At 50.9% G+C, this 18,440-nt stretch overlaps 1 protein-coding gene across 3 annotated transcripts in view; it reads left to right on the forward strand.

Annotated features, from left to right (window-relative positions):
• The first annotated feature begins 4,707 nt into the window (after nucleotides 1–4,707).
• The window catches only part of SMOX (spermine oxidase), a 51,039-nt gene continuing 37,306 nt past the window's right edge, over nucleotides 4,708–18,440 (forward strand). For all 3 annotated transcript variants that reach the window (XM_006894216.1, XM_006894220.1, XM_006894217.1), the window contains exon 1: nucleotides 4,708–4,915. The gene's annotated coding sequence lies outside the window, so the exon portion shown is untranslated. The remainder of the gene's footprint in view (nucleotides 4,916–18,440) is intronic.

The following is an 18,440-nucleotide window of genomic DNA, read 5'->3' on the forward strand; positions in this document are numbered from 1 at the left end:
ACTGGTATACCATCTATTCCTGGGGCCTTATTTTTTGCTATTTTGGTATTTCTCCAAACGTGTTAATTAAGTTTTAGCACCTTTTTTCCAAACTCTGACTCTTATCAGGATCTATTGTATGGTCTGGTCTTTGATATGACCAGCTTAGAAGTTATCAAGTTTCCCAAGAAGTGATCAAGCTTGGGGGTGGTGGGGCAACTGCAATATTCTTCCTTCATAGAGAGAAGCTGTTTGAAGTTTTCCAGTCTCAGCCATGCTTCCAGCCAGCCAGAGTGACTAGTCAACAGCATATTCAGTAGAAGAACTGCCCACTAAGCTCAGCCAACTCAAAGAATTTTGAGAAATGAGAAATCACTGTTGTTTTAAACAAGTACATTTTCTGAGGGGTTTGGTAGGCAGCAATCGACCACTCAATTTTGTTTTTCTTTTTTTACCCACTACTAACTATTTCCTCTGGAAGCTCTGGAGGTCTAGACGGTAAGGCGTTGGACTGACAATCCACCAGCTACTCTACAGAAGCTGGATGGGCAGTCTTCTCCCACGCAATTTATAGCCTCTGAAAACCTGCTGGAGGGCCAGCTGTGAGTTGGTTCTGACTGGAGGGCACATACTAATGTAACAACCGTTGCACCTGAAACTAGATTATTCCAGGACCATCTGCCACCCTTTCCCCTCTCCCCACAGGTTCCAAGTGTTGCCTGTCTCCTCAGTGTCTAGTCCTTAAAAAAATATTCAGAGATGCACATGGTTGGCAGGACCTGGGTGATGTTAGCACTTTAGCTGTAAAGGATACTGAGAAACAGTGTTTCTGGCTTTGGGGTTTGGAGTTACAGGAGTCCCCAAACATAGAAGGATGTTCAAATGTACTAGGTGCCTCTGAACAGGATGTAGTTGTTGTTATTGTTATGTGCCTTTGAGTTGCTTGCGATTTACAGTGACCCTATGCACAGTAGCTTTGAACTTTGCTCTATCCTGAGCTATTCTCACTATCTCTGACACACTATTAGCCCATTATACCCCATTAGCCCAGTCACTATGTTAATCCATCTCATCCAGAGTTTTTCTCTGCTGTGCTGTCCCTCCACCCATCCAAGTACGTCTTGTCTTCAAGGTCAGGTCCCTCCGGGCATCATGCTCAAAGTAGATGAAACAAAGCTTCAAAATCCTTGCCTCCCAGGAGCAACTTGGTTTCACCCTTTCCAGAATAGATGTATCTGTTCTCTTGGCCATCTATGGTATGCCCAGCACTCTTCAGCACCATAATTCAAAGCATTAATTTTTCTTCAGTCATTTGTATTCATGGTCCAACTCTTTGATGCTTAGCAAGCAATTGTGAAGACCATCACCTGGATCATGCACACCTTAGTCTCCAGACTGACATCCTTGCTCTTCAACACTCTGGAGAGGTCCCTGACAGCAGATTTTCCTAATGCAATACATCTTTTGATCCTGATGGCTCATGCGAAGAGTGTTATTGTGGAGCCAAGCAAGCAGAAATTATTAACAATCTCAATTTCTTCTTCATCAATCATGATGCTGCCAGTTGGCCCAGTGGTAAGAATCTTTGTTTTCTTGATGTTGAGCTTCAATCCATATCCGAGACTGGAGTGCTTACTTTCTGTAGCAAATGCTTCATGTCCTCTTCAGTCTTGGCAAATTTATGTCATCTGCATAACACAGGTTGTCGATGAGTCTTCCTGTTCAGAAATAATGGAGTTCCTCGGTAATGGCCATTTAAAAAAAAAAAAAAAGTATTGTATGCCTGGCACATAGCTCTGGGTCCATTCGTCATCTAATGGTAAATATTTTCTTGACTTCCTTCAGGAAATCACCTTTCTCACTCTCTACCTAGTGATCTAGGTGGGATTGGCTCCAAGGATGGGCAGGTGATGTAGGCCCAACCAATCAGAACATCATAACTTCAGTGACTGGCTTGAATATGATATGCGTGTGATCTTGCAAGGGCCAACTTGGCATAACCTTGGCTTTTGGCTGGGACAGCTGAACAAAACGAGAACTTGGATCGTTAGAGCTACTGGTAACTATTTAGCCACCACAAAGAACTGAGAAAAGAGAAGGAGAGAGAAAGACAGCATTGATATTTTTGAACCTCTTGGTACTGGAATCAGACCACTGGAATTTTCTGTTCTGTGAACATACACATTTCCTGTTTGCTTATATCAAGCTAATTTGAATAGAGTTTCTTATCATTTGTAAGCTGTCAAGGATACATTAATTTTCTTATTTAATATTCACAGGAGGTCTTATTTCTTATATGTTATTAAGTCCATTTTACAGATGAGGCAATGGAGGCCCTGAGGGATAGAAAGAGTAAACAATTATTGCAAGGCCACGTGGGAACAGAATTCAGATCCAGGAAATATCTGTCCCTGAGAGGCCTCACATAAACATTTTTTTTCTCTCCTGGGGAACAGAGATTCATAGGGGAGAGTGTGACATTAAATTTAATATTTAACCTCAAAGGGGTATAGGCAGAGTGGGAGAGAAGAGAAAAGGCCTTAAGCAATGACAGTCTTTTCAGCTGAGAAGAAATTTCACTTACATTCACTGTGTCTGTGTCTTATAATCTGCACTCAGTTTCTTCCTCTTGCAAGACATCAGGCCTCAATTCTGCTGGAGACACCCCTGCACTCCTGATCTCAGACCCACATGGACCTATGCTCTGCATAGAGAGCCTGGCCCTAGGTTGTCCACTCTCCTTATGAAGTTAGGTCAAGTTACCTTCTTCAGCCTGAGAGACAGTTGGAAGAGCAGGAAACTGCCTCCCCTGGAGGCCTACTGTCCTTGAACTGAGTCCTTCCAAGCTGCAGGAGCTCCTGGAGGTGCTCACAGGATGACAGATAATGAAATTTTGTCGCAGAACAATTGTCCCCCTCCCTTCCTCTTTTCCATTAAATGAGAAGAAATGAAAATCTGCTTTGGGGCGGGGGCAGTCGTTAGGGTGGTGCATATGAGAAAATAAACAATGGATTTACAAAAATAATATGTAACTGTCACACTTGGATTTCCTCCAATTTCTATGAAATCAAAGATGTGACAATATATACCAGTAAATGACATTGTATTAAAGAGACACCACCTTACTAAATGGAAACATATTTAAAAAGTGACATTGTATATATGTGTCAAGCAATCACCCGAAAGTTGAACAATGCTTGTGGTGATAAATATTGAATAAAAGATGTGTTGTATTGAGAAGGTCTGCTACCAAGGACCTCTTCAAAGTGCTATAGAGCAATGAAATCTGTTGAAATACTAAGGTGTGTCTAATTCAAGCCGTGGTGTTTTCAATTGCTTCCAATGCACTTGGACCGTGAAAAAAGAAAACAGAAGAATCCATGCCTTTGAAATCTGGTGTTGACAAATACTGAAGATCCCACGGACTGCCAGAAAACAACCTGTTTTGGTGGAAGTGCAGCCAGGGTGTCCCTTAGAGACAAAGGTAGTAAAATTCATCCCACACATGGTTTGGGGATGTTGTTAGGAAGGACCAGTCTTTGGGAAAAGACAATATTCTAGGAAAAGTGGAGAGTCAGCAAAAGTGAGGAAGACCGTCAGCAAGATGGATTGACACAGTGACTGTAACAATGGACTTGAAAAAAAAAAACCAAAACAATGGACTTGAATATATCAGACATCATAAGGACGGAGCAGGACAGAGCAAGGTTCAGATCTGTTGTTCATAGGGTGGCTGTGAGTAGTAGTTGACTCAAGGGAACCTAGCAACAACAACAATAATCAAAAGGACAAGCAAATATGTCTTGGAAGAAGTAAATAAAGCTGGGAGTCTCACATACTTTGGGGTATGATAACCAGCCAGTCCTTGGAAAAGGAAATCATGTTTGGAAAGGAATGGTCAGTGAAAGAGAGAAAAATCGTCAGGATGAATCTCTCAGGAGATAGACTTGATAAGTGACGGCTAGAATGGCCTGCAGGGTCCTGCTGTTTTTTGGTGTTTTTTTTTTTCCCTTTTCTGTTGTGCATGAGGTCTGTGAGTTGCAGCCAACACCACGCACCTACCAACTACGATCCCCACAGAAGTAGGCAGAAGGTAGGCTGGGTGCTCCTTTAGTGCTCTCCACCACTCGGGTGTTTTGTTGCTGTTGTTATGCGTAACGTTCCAGAGAGTTTCAGAGTTAATAAATCATAGAGGAGGAGATTACACATCTTTCTGCTTTCAGAGCAGCTGTTGGATTCGAATTGTGTGACTTTGAGTAGGCAGCCCAGCTCCTTACCACTAGGCCACCAGAGTTTAAGATTGATGTGAGGAGGTCTCAGGGGAGGTAGCAAGGGCGTGAGAGGGAGCCGGATTAGGTGGGCAAAAAGGACGAGCTCCCTGTCTGGAATACGAGTGAGCGAAGTGTGAATTGAAGATGGCTCCCTGTGCAAAGGGAGGGTTTCGGAGGCATGGAGGGTTTCAAAGCCCTTAGGTAAACCGAGGCCCACGTCCTGGTTCCGACCGTCGCCTCTTAGCCTACATTACACCCAGGACGGGCGCGCAGGGCTGAGCTGGCTACTTGTCTTTTGGGGGAATGGCCGAAGTGTGGCGTCCAGGGCGGGGTGCAGTTTCTGAGCCGGAGTGGAGCTCAGGCCGGGCGCTCGCAGCCAGAGCTCAGGCGGCTCGCCTTCCCCGCCCCCTAGCGGCTGCCCGGGGCGGAGCTCGGCGAGGCCACGCCCAGGGGCGGACCGGGGCGGAGCCTGCGCGGACGGGGTGGGCCGGGGACGCGAGGCGGAGCGGGGCCCCACACAGGCCGCGGCGGCTGGCTCGGGCCCCTACGGTCCCGGCGGCGGCTGGAGGAGGAAGCCAGGCGGCTGGCGTAGGAGGGGAGGCGGAGGAGGCCGAGGCTGGAGCGCCGCTCGCCGCAGACTGACTTCCCCGGCTCAGCAGGGAAAGGTAGCGCGCGCCCCTCTCGGGTCCGCGGCCCACTAACCCTCGCCCCGGCACGGGCTGCGGCCGTCCGCCCGAGTGGAGAGGGGCCCGGCGCGGCTCCGGCTGCCAGCGCGGCGCTTGCGGAGCCCCGGCTCCCGGAGGCTAGACTCGCGGAGGCTGGGCTTGCGGAGCCCGGGGTGCCCGGCATTCCCGGAGTCTTCCCCGAGAGCGGTGGCACCGCGCCCCCCTCGCTCCCCAGGGAGGAAGCGGGGGTCTCCCGGGGTGGCGGTGATCGCGAGCGGACCCGGCGTGCGCTCCGGGGGTGGAAGGAAGGCAGACGGATCCCCGAGGGCTGCGTGCCGGAGGGGAGTACCGGGGGCGCCCGGCGGGCGCGCACCGTGGTCGCAGACAAAGCCTGGCGCGGGCGTCCCGCGACGACTCCGCAGCCCGGAGGGTGGGCTCTGGGGACAGACGGGAAGACTGGGGCGACCGACGAGACACGGGAAAAGGCTTCATCGCTCCTCCTGCCCCCCGGGGGCTCCCGGCGTCGGAGTGGTCTCCCTGGGAGGCCCCAGCGGGGTGGGGAGGCAGCTGTCTTGAAGGGGCGGCTATTCAGTCTTGGAGGGGTTCGGGCTGGGAAGAGAGTTAAGGTGTGTTTGGGTGTTGAAGTGGGGGGAGGACCAGAGGGAAGTCATTGCCCTGGGGTGGGGGATGGGTCTTACTCAGAGTGAGGGAGGGGCCTACGGACCCCATTGGGGTTTGCGGAGGGAAGGCGCACAACCTGATCGGATGAGCATGGTCCGTGGCTGACATGTGCGGTTGGGATGTGTCCACAGGTAGTTTGCAGAATGTCATTGGTGTCACATGCCATGCCAGCCTGTGGGGGATCAGCTTGTCCGTGGTGGTTGGAGCAAGCAGTGGGGCAGCAGGTGCCCCGAGGGGTCACTGGGAGCAGACTTGAGTAGAGAAGGCAGGTGGGACTGCATTTGGAAGATGTAGATGAAGCCCCTCTCTGCCTCCTGTCCCCTCCTTCCTGCCAGTGCCTGCCACAGCTCTGCACTTCACTGTCCCCTGTCCCCAGTGTAGTCCTGGCTCCTTCCCCCAGATCATTTCCAGCCTGTAAGAACATCCGCCACCTCCACCCACATTTTATAGCCCCTGCTTTGTGACCACTTGTCCCCTCCAGCTGTGACCCCTCCTTCTGTTCTTCTCTTCATGTCCCGGCTGCTTCTGAGCCTTCCAACTTTTCAGCCCACTTGACCTGGCGTTGGTCCCATGCTTCCCTGAAGCCAGCTTAGCGCTTTGATGTCTTTCTCCTAGAATCAGTATCCTCTTGTGGCTTCTCCTGGTCTCTTTCCTTTCTCCCTGGCTGCCTCTTTTTGGTTTTCTTTGCTGACAAAATCCTCACTCAGCTAAATGTTGGAGGGTTCCAGGACTCTGCCCTCAGTACACCCCATCCTCTCTACTTAGGTGGGAGTTCTGGTGGCCTCATGGGTATGTATGGAGTAGTGCTGCCAACACAAAGACAGGGAGTTTGAATCTACTAATTGCTCTGCAGAACAAAGACGTGCAATCTACACCTGTGTGATTTACAGCCTCTGAAAACTTGCTGGAGGATCAGCTATCAGTCGGTTCTGCCTTTATGGCATGCAGCAACCACCACCACCACCTCTACTCAAATAACTCTCATCCTGCTTATTTCCTAAAAAAAAATATTATTTTGTAAGTTTTCAAAATCAAGGGTCAATTTACAAGCACAAAGATTTTAAATATACCATTTTCTCTCTCATAATTTAAAGAGCACGTTTTATCTCCAGCCCCAGCCTCTTTATTCAACACCATGTTTGGTGACATATCCCTGATGTCTCCTGTGATAACACATTTATCACATTTGTATGATAAATGTGACTTGGCAAAATAGAACCTTTGAAGGCACCTCTGACCCCCCAAACATGATCCTTCCCAGGCCTTCCTGTCTCAGCAGATGGCCTGTAAACAACTCATCTTTAAAGATAGGACAGTATGTGGCGTCAATGCCCTCCTTTCTCGTCAGAAATTTGTGTGTCATCCTTGTGCAGGGGCCGTGCTAGTCTTCACTGTATCGTTCCAATTTTAGTGTATGTGCTGCTGAAGTGAGCACCTTCCGTTCTCTTTTACACATCTAACCCACTGCTATCAAGTTAATTCTGACTCATAGTGACTCTCCATACAGTTTCTATGAATGTCGGTCTTCGGGGGGAGGGGGGGACTGCTCATCTTTTCCCCTCAGAGCAGCTGGTGTATTCGAACTGCCAGCCTTTGGGTTAGGAGCATTACACACGACGCACAATACCGCCAGAACTTCTTTCACAGATCTAACCCCGCAGCAGATCCTTTTCGGCTCTTTCTGCTGGTTTAGCCAGGCCTAAAGTAATGACTATCCCACGGATTGCCAAAAGAACAAATAAATATATCTCAGAGGAAGTGCAGCCAGGGTGCCCCTCAGAGACAAGACTGGGCATGTTGTTAGGACAGGCCAGTCTTTGGAAAAAGACATCACACTTAGAAGGGTGAGAGTGGAGGGTTGGAGAAAGAGGGGAAGGACCCTCAACAAGAAGGATCAACACAGAGACTGTAGCAGTGGGCTACCTACCAGGGATGAGGAGGATAGCACAGGATTGGGCCAAGTTCAGAGCCTTTTGTCCATGGAGTTGCTATGAGCTGTAGTCTTTGGAGGGCACATAACAACACCAGATCTCTTAGACGTCTGACTACCGGGCTATCACCCCAGGCTAAGGCACATTGACATCTTGTCTGCACTGCTGCCGAAGCTGCTAGCTCCTCTCCATGCCTGTACTTGCCCTCCGCTGAGTCCATTTTAATAGAGCAGCAAGAGTGATTTAGAAAAGCAAATTAGATCATCTCATTCCTCTAAAACCTGATGGCTTGGGAATAAAATCTCAAAACCTCCCCCCTGGCCTACATGACCCTCCACACCCTGCCTGCTACAGACTGTCCCAACTTCATGCCCGCCATTACCCCTTATGTGTCTGTCCCATCAACACCCTGAGCTTTTACCTGCCCCAGGGCCTTTGCTCATCTGTTTCCACTTCCTAGACTATCCCAGGGTTCTCGACACTCTGGTGCTATAGTCTACAGAGAGTTCTGTTGCTGACCCAAACGTGGCACCGCTTTGGCGTTTCAAATCCATCAGTATCTCCGCAGGAGAAAACTGGACAATCTTCTCCTATGTGATTTACTGAAAACCTGCTGGAGGGAGCTGGTTCTACTTGACAGCAGTGCATTTTGAGGTTTTTAAACTGAGTTGGCTCAGCATGTTTAATTTCTCAGCTTAAGTATACCTTTCTCAAATGCCTCCCCTCACAAGTCTTGGTAGTCATCCTGACCCCGTTGTAATTTGTCTAGCACCTGGTTTACTTCCTTCATTATCTTTGTGCCTGTCCATAGCTATTTCATGTCTGTCTCCTTGACTTTGCCCAACCTCTCAAGGATCGAACACTCAGTCTAGGGACGGGCTGTCGTATGTGGAGCAGCTAGGCCAGTGTCTGGCACATGTCAATGCTCAGGAAATCCTGAGCTGGGTGGTGATGTGGGGGCTCGCCGAGCATAAAGAGGTGAATTGATGTCAGCCTGGGAGCCCTGAAAACCTGTGGTGACCTTAGCTTTATTTTTCTTCCACAAAAGCAGTTACATGAGTCTGAGTGGGTTAGTGGGATGTGAAAAGGGGAAGCAAAGAAGGGGCAGGTGGCTTGAGAGCAGGGGGAGTTTGGGGAACGTGGAGTCGGGGCATCTCACAGTGATTTGGGGGTAAATGATACCCTTTGTTCTCTTTGGAGGCAATCTAGGGCACTTCAGCAGGACGTGTGTGTCTGTGCGTGAGAGAGAGAGAGAGAGACAGACAGATAGACACAGACAGACAGAGACTAACTCCCTAACTCAGGAGATGAGAGTGGTCTGGGGGTTGTGTGTGTGTGTGAGAGAGAGAGAGGGAGAGAGACAGATAGACAGACATAGACAGACACAGACTGACTCTCTAACTCAGGAGATGAGAGTGGTCTGGGGTGTGTGTGTGTGTGTGTGTGTGTGTGAGACAGACAGAGAGACCCAGACCCAGGCTGGATTTATTTTAGCTCCTGGCCCTGGGGAGTGGAGTATGGGAGAGGAGGAGAAGGAGGCTGGGGCAAAGGGGGAGGGGGGCGTCTCCTGGTAGACTCTATCCTTTCCAGCTCCAGAGGAGGCGGCAGGGAGGGAGGAGAACTAGGCCCTGGGCTGGGGGTGACATGCCTGAGAAAGGCTTTGGGCAGGGAGAGGTGGGAGCCAGGCTGCCCTTCTAGGTGGGAAAAACTAGGATGGGAGTAATCACAGCAGGGCTGTGGTCCATTCCTTGGGTACCAAGTATTCTAAGGATTTAACAAATGTTACTTACCTCCTTTTACTGAACTGTGTCCAGAAACAGGGTTTAGATCTGTTCATAGGGTCGCTGTGAGTCGGACTCGACTCGACAGAATCTGAAAACCACCTCCTTTTTAGTCCACTTACTATCTCTATAAGATAGGTCAGGTTCCCATTTTATAGATGGAAAGATTGGGGCACGCAAAGATTAAGCAGTTGCCCCCAGCACATAGCTGAGCAATGACAGAGCCCAGATTGAGGCCAGGCAGCTGCAGAGTTTAGACTAACCCACTGCGTTCTGCAACTTTTAGAGGCCTCTCAGGCACCCACTGGCTGAGGGCTTCTTAACAAACAAGTGGTTTCCTCTGCCTCCCAGAAACGTCTGTAGAAATGTCTGGCTTTAGGATTGGGAAGGCAGACGGGAAGCCACATCCTCTGCAGTGGAGGGAGGGGAATCCTGCTTGAAGGGGGAGCCCCACCTTTTTCTTTTAGGAGCGGCTCCAGACCCCGTGCCAATAGCTGGACGACATATGGAAGGTCTCTGCTACCAATGGAAAAATGGCCTCCAGTTTGATATGCCCCCTCGCCCCTTTTGCCCTCTTCATGGCTCCTTAAACTCCCACCACCTTGGCAGAGGAGGGAGAGGTCAGCTGGGGGCCGTGGCCTATTTGAGATTCTGTTTTGCAGGTTGCCAGGTGGTATTTCAAGCTTGTCCTTTGGAGATCTGACTTCCTAAAGTGTCTGTGACTTAGAGGGAGGTCTGAGTAGGGCCAGCGTAGGAAAGAGCTGGAGATGGGCTGAGGGTGCTGGACAGAGAAGGGGCACCTGACAACCGCTTAGTCCACTTCGCTGCTGGCCTCTTTCTGTTTGTGAAATGGGCCTGGGGCAATCTTTTCCTGTGTTCCCTGGAGACTGTGGAGACAGGGAATTCCTGGAGGGTACATGCTTGAGTGCCTTTTCCTTGCTGAACCAAGGAGCAGGAGAATCCCAGCCGGAGGATGTGGCCAGGAAGGGAGGCGGGCATGGAAGCCCTGCCCTTTGGAGCTTTGCTGATGGCACATGAGGTCACCTCTGAGCAGGTGCCTAGCACCTGGCCAGCTAGTTCAGAAGGGTTTGCCCACCACATAGGCTTGTGTCTGTTCTAATTCCTAAGCCCCACGGTTTAGAAGAAGTTGTTCATCTATCCCAGCAGATCTTTCTAGCCCCTTAGGAAGAGCAGGAGGCAGGGTTGGTGGCTGTTTTTGGAAACTGAGGCACAGAAAAGGTGTATTGCTGCTGCCGCAGGCAGACTCCCCAGACCGTGTGCTCCTCTGTGACCTGCTCTTTCTCAGACAGGGAGGTATAGAGGGTACTTCAGTTCTTGTCTGCTCTGAATTGAGACGGAAAGTCATTGCAGGTCTGGTTGAGGGCGGGCCACCCGGGCGGGCCCACCCTTTAACGGAGGACTTCCTGCCAGGCTTGCAGACCTGGTTACCAGCAGCGGACACTTGGCATCGCCTATGTCCAAGCCTAGCACTGGGAACACAGGGTATTGCCTCTCTCTCCAGGAAACAAGCATGAGCCATGCCAGGTGTGTTGTACCACAGTGCAGTCCAGGACAGCTTCTTGGAGGAAGGGGTCCTTTCAGAGTATCCAGAATTCCTGGGTGGCATTGGCCGACAGAAGACAGTGACATTTGTCAAGTGATGGGGGGACCGCAGCCTGGAGAAGTGGTCTGAAGCCAGGTTGGGGAGGGTCATAACTGCCAGGCTGCTGAGCTTGAACTTCAGGACTTGAGGGCTTCAGCTCTTGAGTTCCCAGGAGGACGTGGAAGGTTAGCAGCTATGGCTGTAGTGGCTTGTTAAAGCAAGTTGAGAAACTCTTCTCAAACTCGAATGTACACATACATATCACCTGAGCTGGTTAGAGCGCATGTTCCGATTCAGCAGGATTCAAGTGGGGGCTGGAGCCTGCATTTCTAACAAGAGCCTGGGAGGTGTGACATGGAGCCTTTGAGCCTTGCCGTGTGTAGAGACTATTTAGATCCAAGCTGGCGAAGGCCAGGCAGGTACAGGAACAGGTGGAGTCCAGGTGGGACCTGAACACAAAAGGGGATCATCTTGGTTACTGTGACTATTTTAGGGGAGCTGGTTGGGTGGATGCCTGTGTAGGGGCACAGGTGAGACTGGAGATTGGGCACAGAGGCACCTGAAGAGCGTGAGGGGTGCAGGGGCTGCTCTGCTGGGAGAGGAACCTCTGGGCCTCAGATCTGGTTTCAAGGCCTGCGACTGTGCAGAGGTGCCAAGGCCCTGGGGAGTTGTCTTGGGTGACTGTGCCCCAGTGCACAGGACACCTTATCTCTGCCCACAGCTGAGCCTGCCACTGTGGGGAGCCAATCTGGGACCAGCACCCTTCCTGCAGCCAGGGCAGGGCCAGGGAGGGTGGGGAAGCAGCTGATTCCAGCTCCAGCTGGGACATCTCTTAAAAGCCCTCAGAGTCCCCCTGAGCTATGGAGCTGTCACCCCAGCAGGGGTGCTTTTCCTGACCCTGGGTGGGTGAGCCCTCCATGATGAGGGGCCCAGCCGGCAGGGGCTTACCCTTCTCATACCCCCTTCCCCTCATACCTGGGATCGGGACTCCGGATGCCTTTGTCTGCTCTGCTCTGCCGGCTGGGCCGCTACAGACAAGTATCTGCTTTACTCTGAGGCCTCCGCTTCCTGTCTCTAAATGAGGAGGCCAGTCTCCATTCTAGGGGCCTAGATGTAGGTCCCTTGGTTTATTGGGTAGGACACTGTATCTTCCCAAGTGGCAGCTTACTTTTAGGGTTGGTTCAGTAGTGAAATTTGCATTGTAATGACGGAGTACAATGAACAGTCTTTGGGAAAGAACTGTCCTGCCTGCTTTGGGGGTTCCTTTGCTGCAGGACCCCTTGCAGCCTAGACTCTGCATGGCCTGGGAGGGGATCTGAGGGCCCTGGTCAAATGAAGAGGCAGGAGAGTAGGGCTGCACATTAGGGTTTCTAAAGGTGTAAACTGTATGAGGGTAAATAACCACATCTTCTTCCTACAGAGTGGCTGGTGGGTTTGAACTGCTGACCTTCTCAATGTTTAGCCACTGTGCCCCCATGGCTTCTGAATGCCCCCATGGCTTCTGAATGCCCCCATGGCTTCTGAATGCTCCCATAGACCCAAGAGGCAAAGCGGGCTGGTTCATCCATCCTCCTTAGATTTTTGCCATTACTTGGGTCAGGCTGTACTGGGGGTGAGATGGGCCAGCATTTCTCAAAGACAATTCTGAGAAACCCCAATCCCACCAGCAGCTGTTAAAGATTTCAGTGGACAGAAAGGGTCAAAATGGGAACTCTCTCCCCCACCTTATGGGAGATTCAGAATGCAATTAAAAAGTTTAACGGCTCTGATAAGTCCTGTAGAAAAGGGAACTTCCCTTGTTTCTCAAACTGAGTTGACTGACCACGGACAATTTTTTAAAAAAAAATTACTTTCCAGTAATAGCCCACTGACCAGGAAAATACTGATGGGAAGGGCATGATGCAAAAGGATGTTACTTGACAGGAGAAGATAATAAACATGGGAGTGGGTGGGGCCAGAGTGCTGGGAAGGAAGGATAGTTGGGGGGGATGTGGGCTTTTGGGGGGAGGTGGGCATGGTAGGATGGAGGAATATTTGAACAGTCAGTAGGGCATGGTGGAGGGAGAAACTGTTGAGGGGGACCTGGGCCCTGAGCCCACCTTGGGTTTTCAGGTTCATGGGAAGGTAAGAAAGCGACCTGAAAGAGCTTGTGTGATGATATTCAAGACCCCATAGTCGCCTGGTCCAGGTCTTAGAATTCCTGGGAAGACCTCCCCCCCGCCTCTGAGCTCTATAATTTCACACCCAGCCTTTCATTAAAAAAGCGACAGAGCAAATTTCTAGTCTCTGGACAAGAAGCTAAACTTCTCTGTGCCTCAGTTTCCCCATTTGTGCAGTGGAGATAACATTTACCTTATTATCTTAGGGTTCTTATGACACTCGAGTACCTGTTGGCTGCTCTTACTAGTGTGATAATGTGCCTGGAGGTGAGTCTCCAAGGGGGACCCAAGTAAGGGGATAGTCATCATAGGTGAAAACTCCCCCAAAACTCATTGCTGTTGAGTGGCGACTGACTCCTAGCTGACCCTCCAGGGGGTTTACAGAGGCTGTGAATCACATGGGAGAAGATAGTTCATCTTTTCTCCCAAGGAGGCTCTGGTGGATTCGAACCACCAGAGAGGTGCTGCCTTTGCATTAGCAGCAGAACTCCCTGTAGACTAGATAAGAGAAGCTCAACAGCCAGTGAGAAGCAGTGTGAGGTTTAAGGTGGGTCCTGGTAAGACCAGAGCTGAGCATGGAGGAGAAGGGGACTTGAGGGGTGGGGTTGCCAGGCTGACTTCTTGAGGGAGTTGGACAGAAGGAAGATCACTGACAGGTGACTCTGTGGTCTTTGCCTGGGTGTGGGAGTCAGAGGCCCTGGTTGGCTGGGCACAGGTGGTGAGAAGGGGACAGGTAGCCCAAGGGCAGGGAGACGCAGGCAGGCCGCTGCTTTCATTCATTAGGCATAGGGAGTCATTGGAGGTGTTTGAGGTAGGCAATGGTGTGTCAGAGCTGGGCTTTAGTGGGATGCGGCTAGGATGTGAACTCAAGGCAGACTGGGGGTGCTGGATCTTCCCTGTGCCATGACCTGGACTTTCTTTCGGAACAGCTGTCCCCTTCATAGTTCAAGGCATGAGGAGGAGCCAAATTGCTTATCTGACCCTTATCTGAGTCATTTTCCCAAAACATTAAGAATTTCTCCCATATCCCCTTCCTGGAAGCGATGTCGAAAGTGTGGGAGGTGGAGGGTGGAGTGCCAGGGTCCCTGGATCTTCCCTTCCCTTCCTGTGGCTGGCAGGGACAGTCACTGGCCAGTCCCTGGGGCCACCCGACTGTGCTCCTTGCCACACCTCATTTCATCTCAAGTGTGAAGGCTCTTTGTTCTTTGGACTGTGGGTGGAGCAGGGTGTGTTTGTGTGCGTGTCATTTTAAATAGTGACCCCAGAGGTGAGTGATGAGGGCTGATGGGGATGACAATATCATCAGCAACATCAGCACTCCCGAGGCCCTGGCAGGTGATGCTGAGTTTTCTGACCCAGCCCCTTTGCTTCTGGCAGGAGGGACCCTAGGGCTTCTTTGCACTCTAAACCAGGGCGGAGAAGGCAAGATGAAGAGAAGCATCTGGATTGGAGCAGGCTGGCTTGGTTGGGAGTGCAGGTGGGGAGGTATACAGCCCCCTAGCTCCCCTCAGTCCAGATTGCTTTACCCTCCAACTGCTGCTTGCAGAGAGAGTGTTTAGGAAGGTGTGATTTAAGACCCGGTGGAAAAGCATTTGGAAGTGAGTTATAGTTTATTATGAAGCAGAAAAACCCAATTGGCCCTCTGCCAACTGTCAGTTTCAGGCAGACATGTAATACCTGCTCTCCAACCATGATCCCATTTCACAGATGGAAACACTGAGAAGGCCAGCAAATGGCATGACTGGGTCTGAAACTAGGGGCGCTAGGGCTGATGCCCTTTCTTTGCTTTGCACTCCCCTCCTGATTCCAGCAGACTAGCAAGAAGTGAAGCCTGTGCCTACTAGATGTTGGGGTGACATTCAAGCAGGAGGAGACCCCTTGGAACCACACATGGGCCAAGTATCTCCTTGTTGTGTGTACGGCCAGAGCTGACCCACCCTCCAGTGAGTTTTCAGAGACAGTTAATCACGTAAGAGGAGATTGCCCATCTTTCTTGTGTAGATCAGCCAGTGAATTTGAACTGGGTGTTGAGGACTCTCCTTCATAGGGTCACTATGAGTTGCCTGTGACTCGGGTGGCACTTAACAAAAACAACGACCTTTGGACTACCAGTGTAACTCCTTACCCTGAGTCCAGCAGAGCTGCAGAAGCATCTTTGTTGTTGTGTACTGTTGAGTTGGAACCAACCCTTAGCTGACCCTCTGGCGGGTTTTCAGAGGCGATTAATCTCATTGGAGGAGATTGCCCATTCTCCTGCAGAGCAGCTGGTGGCCTCGAACTGCGTACCTTCAAGATTGCAGCCCAGCTTCTTACCACTAGACCACCAGAGTTCCTCTCAAAAGCATCCTAGAAATTTTAAAACAATGCTTCTAAGTGTTAAACACACACATCGTTTTTATTCAGGAATATGGATTTTAAACTCATTCGTGTCAAGTCAGAACTGACCCATAGCTGACTCTTCAGTGGGTTTTCCCAGGCTGTAAATTAACACAGGAGAAGACAGCTCATCATTTTCCTGCACAGCTGCTGGTGATTCGAGCCAGCAGAGAGCCATGGCCTTCAGGTTAACATCACAGCACTCTCTGGACTAGGCCACCAGAGCGCCTTTATTAATTTGGGAAAGCCATAGACAATGAATGCATAGGCTTTGGGTTATTCTGAAAAGGAACTTGGCCCCTTTGTTGGATTTAAAAACTGGTAAGCCCTAAATCTTAGGACTCTACTGAGTAACTTCTTAGAGTGCCTTGTGCCAAATGGCAGATTATGGAGCCACCCTAACCTCAGTTTTCTTTTCTGTGTAATGAAGGTTTTGGGATGAGGTGAAATACTCCACGCTGATGCCCTCTGCATCTCAAATAGCTCAAGAAGATGAAAAAAAAAATTGGTGATGGTCAGAATTACAAGAAGGAACGTTTCTTGATTTCAAAAGCTAGTGAGTTATTAAGTCTTTTTTTTTCCCCCCCATACAACAAAAGGGCCTGAAGAATATGTTTATTGTCCAGACTCGGTGTCTTAACTCTGTAGGTGTTTTATGGATTAAATCACTGGGTTTGCGCTCAGGGCCCACATGCAGGTTTGGAAATGAACAAAGCTGGCTTTTTATGTGAGGCCAGCCCTGGGCTGGGAAGCAGTGGGTTCTGCCTCGGGGCTGAACTTTTATGGAGAGCTCTTGAAGCACCCTACAGTCCCAGGAGGAGAAATCTCACCAGTGAGGGAGGTGGTGGCTGGTGGGAACTGGATTATGAGCTCGCTGGGCCTTGAATTCCCTTTTGTGCTGGCAGAAGCAATAGACCTCTGTCCCTGCCTCCACTACTGGGGGAGGAAGCTCAGGGAGAAGAGCTGGGAGTGGGCACATTGGAGGGCCTCACACATCAGTGCCCTTGGGACAGGAACACTAAGGTTGCCCACAGCCCACCCCACCTTAAGAAGCACCAGGCCAGGACCCAGGTGGCTTCCTGGGTGGCAACCCTGGGTTTTGATCATGCAGCTGGGGTGAGCCGCCAGGCTTCGGGATGGCTTCTGCCAGCTCCCAGTGCCAGCACAATGTATGCAGTGTCTGTAAGTGGAGTGGGGTAGGACAGGAACGGTGCCAAGCAAGCGAGGTCTTCGGGCCTGCTGCCCTGGGAGGCTGAGTGGGGCCTGAGAACTGGGTAAAAGTTAGAGGGGAGCCCAGTGTTGTCAGGCCCTGCTCTCCCACACACTGTGTTTGGGCGGCCTCCACCTTCTGTTTTCTCACCTGTAAAGTGGGCACTGGAGTGTTTGTGGGCATTCAATGATGCAGTGAATTCAGAGCACCCAGTGCAGGTCCTGGCACAGGACAGACTCAGTATAGAGGAGTTCGTCTGGTGACTATGGTACAAGCAGTTTGTGCCCAGCTGACTGACTGGATGGTACCTGACAACTACTGACCTAAAACTGGTGGTTCAAATCCACCTTAAAAAGGCCTGGTGACCTGCATCTGTCAATATCAGAGCTGAGAAAATCCCACGGATCAGTTCTCTCTCTCACTCGTGGGGCCATTGTGAGTCAGAATCAGTACCACAGCCGTGTGTTATTTGGTGGCTGGCGTTTTGTTTATTTTTAAGTGTGGCTTTTTATCACTTTGTGGTCATGCGTGCACCTGTTTGAGAAACTGTGTTGTGTGGGGGCCATGGAGGGACAACTTTGCTGAAAAGAGTTTAAAGTGGAGGCAGTATGTCCCCCCCCCCCAAATGCTGTTGTCTGGACCCCGGAAGCTCTGGAGACTTCCTGGGGGCCCTGGTGTCCCTTTGTGGGCAGAGGGGTGGTGGGCAGGTCCTAAGGCTCAGGAGAGAGGAAGAGGCATGGCTGACAGGAGGTCTCCTCCCTGGGCTGGAAGCGTAGCTGGCTTTGTGCGGAGTCACAAGGGGGCCACCAAGGGGGAACTTCGCCTGACGGAGCTTCTCACAGACCTCAGTTCTTGAAAGTGGTTTTTAAAGAGTCTGCGCAAAGTGCTGACTGAGCAGTTCTCCTTCACCCTAGAACTGTGGGGCTGAGGTTCACGTGAGGAGAGCAGAGAAGTCACATGGTAGGGGTTGGGGGCACCCTTCCTCTGCCAGCTCACTCCTTCTAGGACTCTGACTAGGTCATATCAGCAGGTAGCTCCTGTGGTGGGGGCCCTGTGATGGTGGGGACAGTCTTCCCCACTCTGGTGTGAGCCCCAAGGAAAGAGCTAGGCTCTGGAACAGACCTCCACGGGTCTGGAACAAATTATCAGACTTTGATTTCCCTCCTTTTCTACCTCACAGGCTTGATGGAAGGGGCAAAGGGCCAGCCAGCTAACACAGTTGGCACTTGTCAGGGTGTGTCCCAGCAGTGTCAAGACCGGCCACCCAGGTCACAGTGACCTCGCCCTTTCCTCACTCCCACATCCTGTCACTCAGCAAGTCCCAGGAGGTCACCACAGTTCTTCTGACCCAAGCCTGCTTCTGGTACTTCCTCTGCTCCAGTGTCACTTCCCCAGCAGAGGTGTGGGGAGGGTAACAGGCCCCAGGGGCCATCTCCTAATTTTGGGCGGGAGCACTTGTGAAATCTGCCAGGCAGCCTCATCTGCTCCCCTTGGACTTGTATTCTCCAGCAAGTGCCCCCTTCTACCCCCCTCACTATGCCTCTGCTCCCCAAAGAGCCCTTCAAGACCTCACCCCTCTGCATACTGAGCTCTGCTTTTCTTTGTGCTACCTACTGTCCCTGAGGGCCCTGTCCTTAAGAGCAAGGCCTCCAGCCATCTATTGTTGTTGTTATTCTAGTGAGTTTTCAGAAGCTGTAAATCACACCCTGTGGGGCAGCTGGTGGATTTGAACCACTTGCCTTTGGGTTGGCAGCACAACTCCTTGTCACCAGGCCATTGGAGCT

Source organism: Elephantulus edwardii, unplaced genomic scaffold (assembly GCF_000299155.1).
Source record: "Elephantulus edwardii isolate Elephantulus edwardi_28Jun2011 unplaced genomic scaffold, EleEdw1.0 scaffold00138, whole genome shotgun sequence".
NCBI lineage: Eukaryota > Metazoa > Chordata > Mammalia > Macroscelidea > Macroscelididae > Elephantulus > Elephantulus edwardii.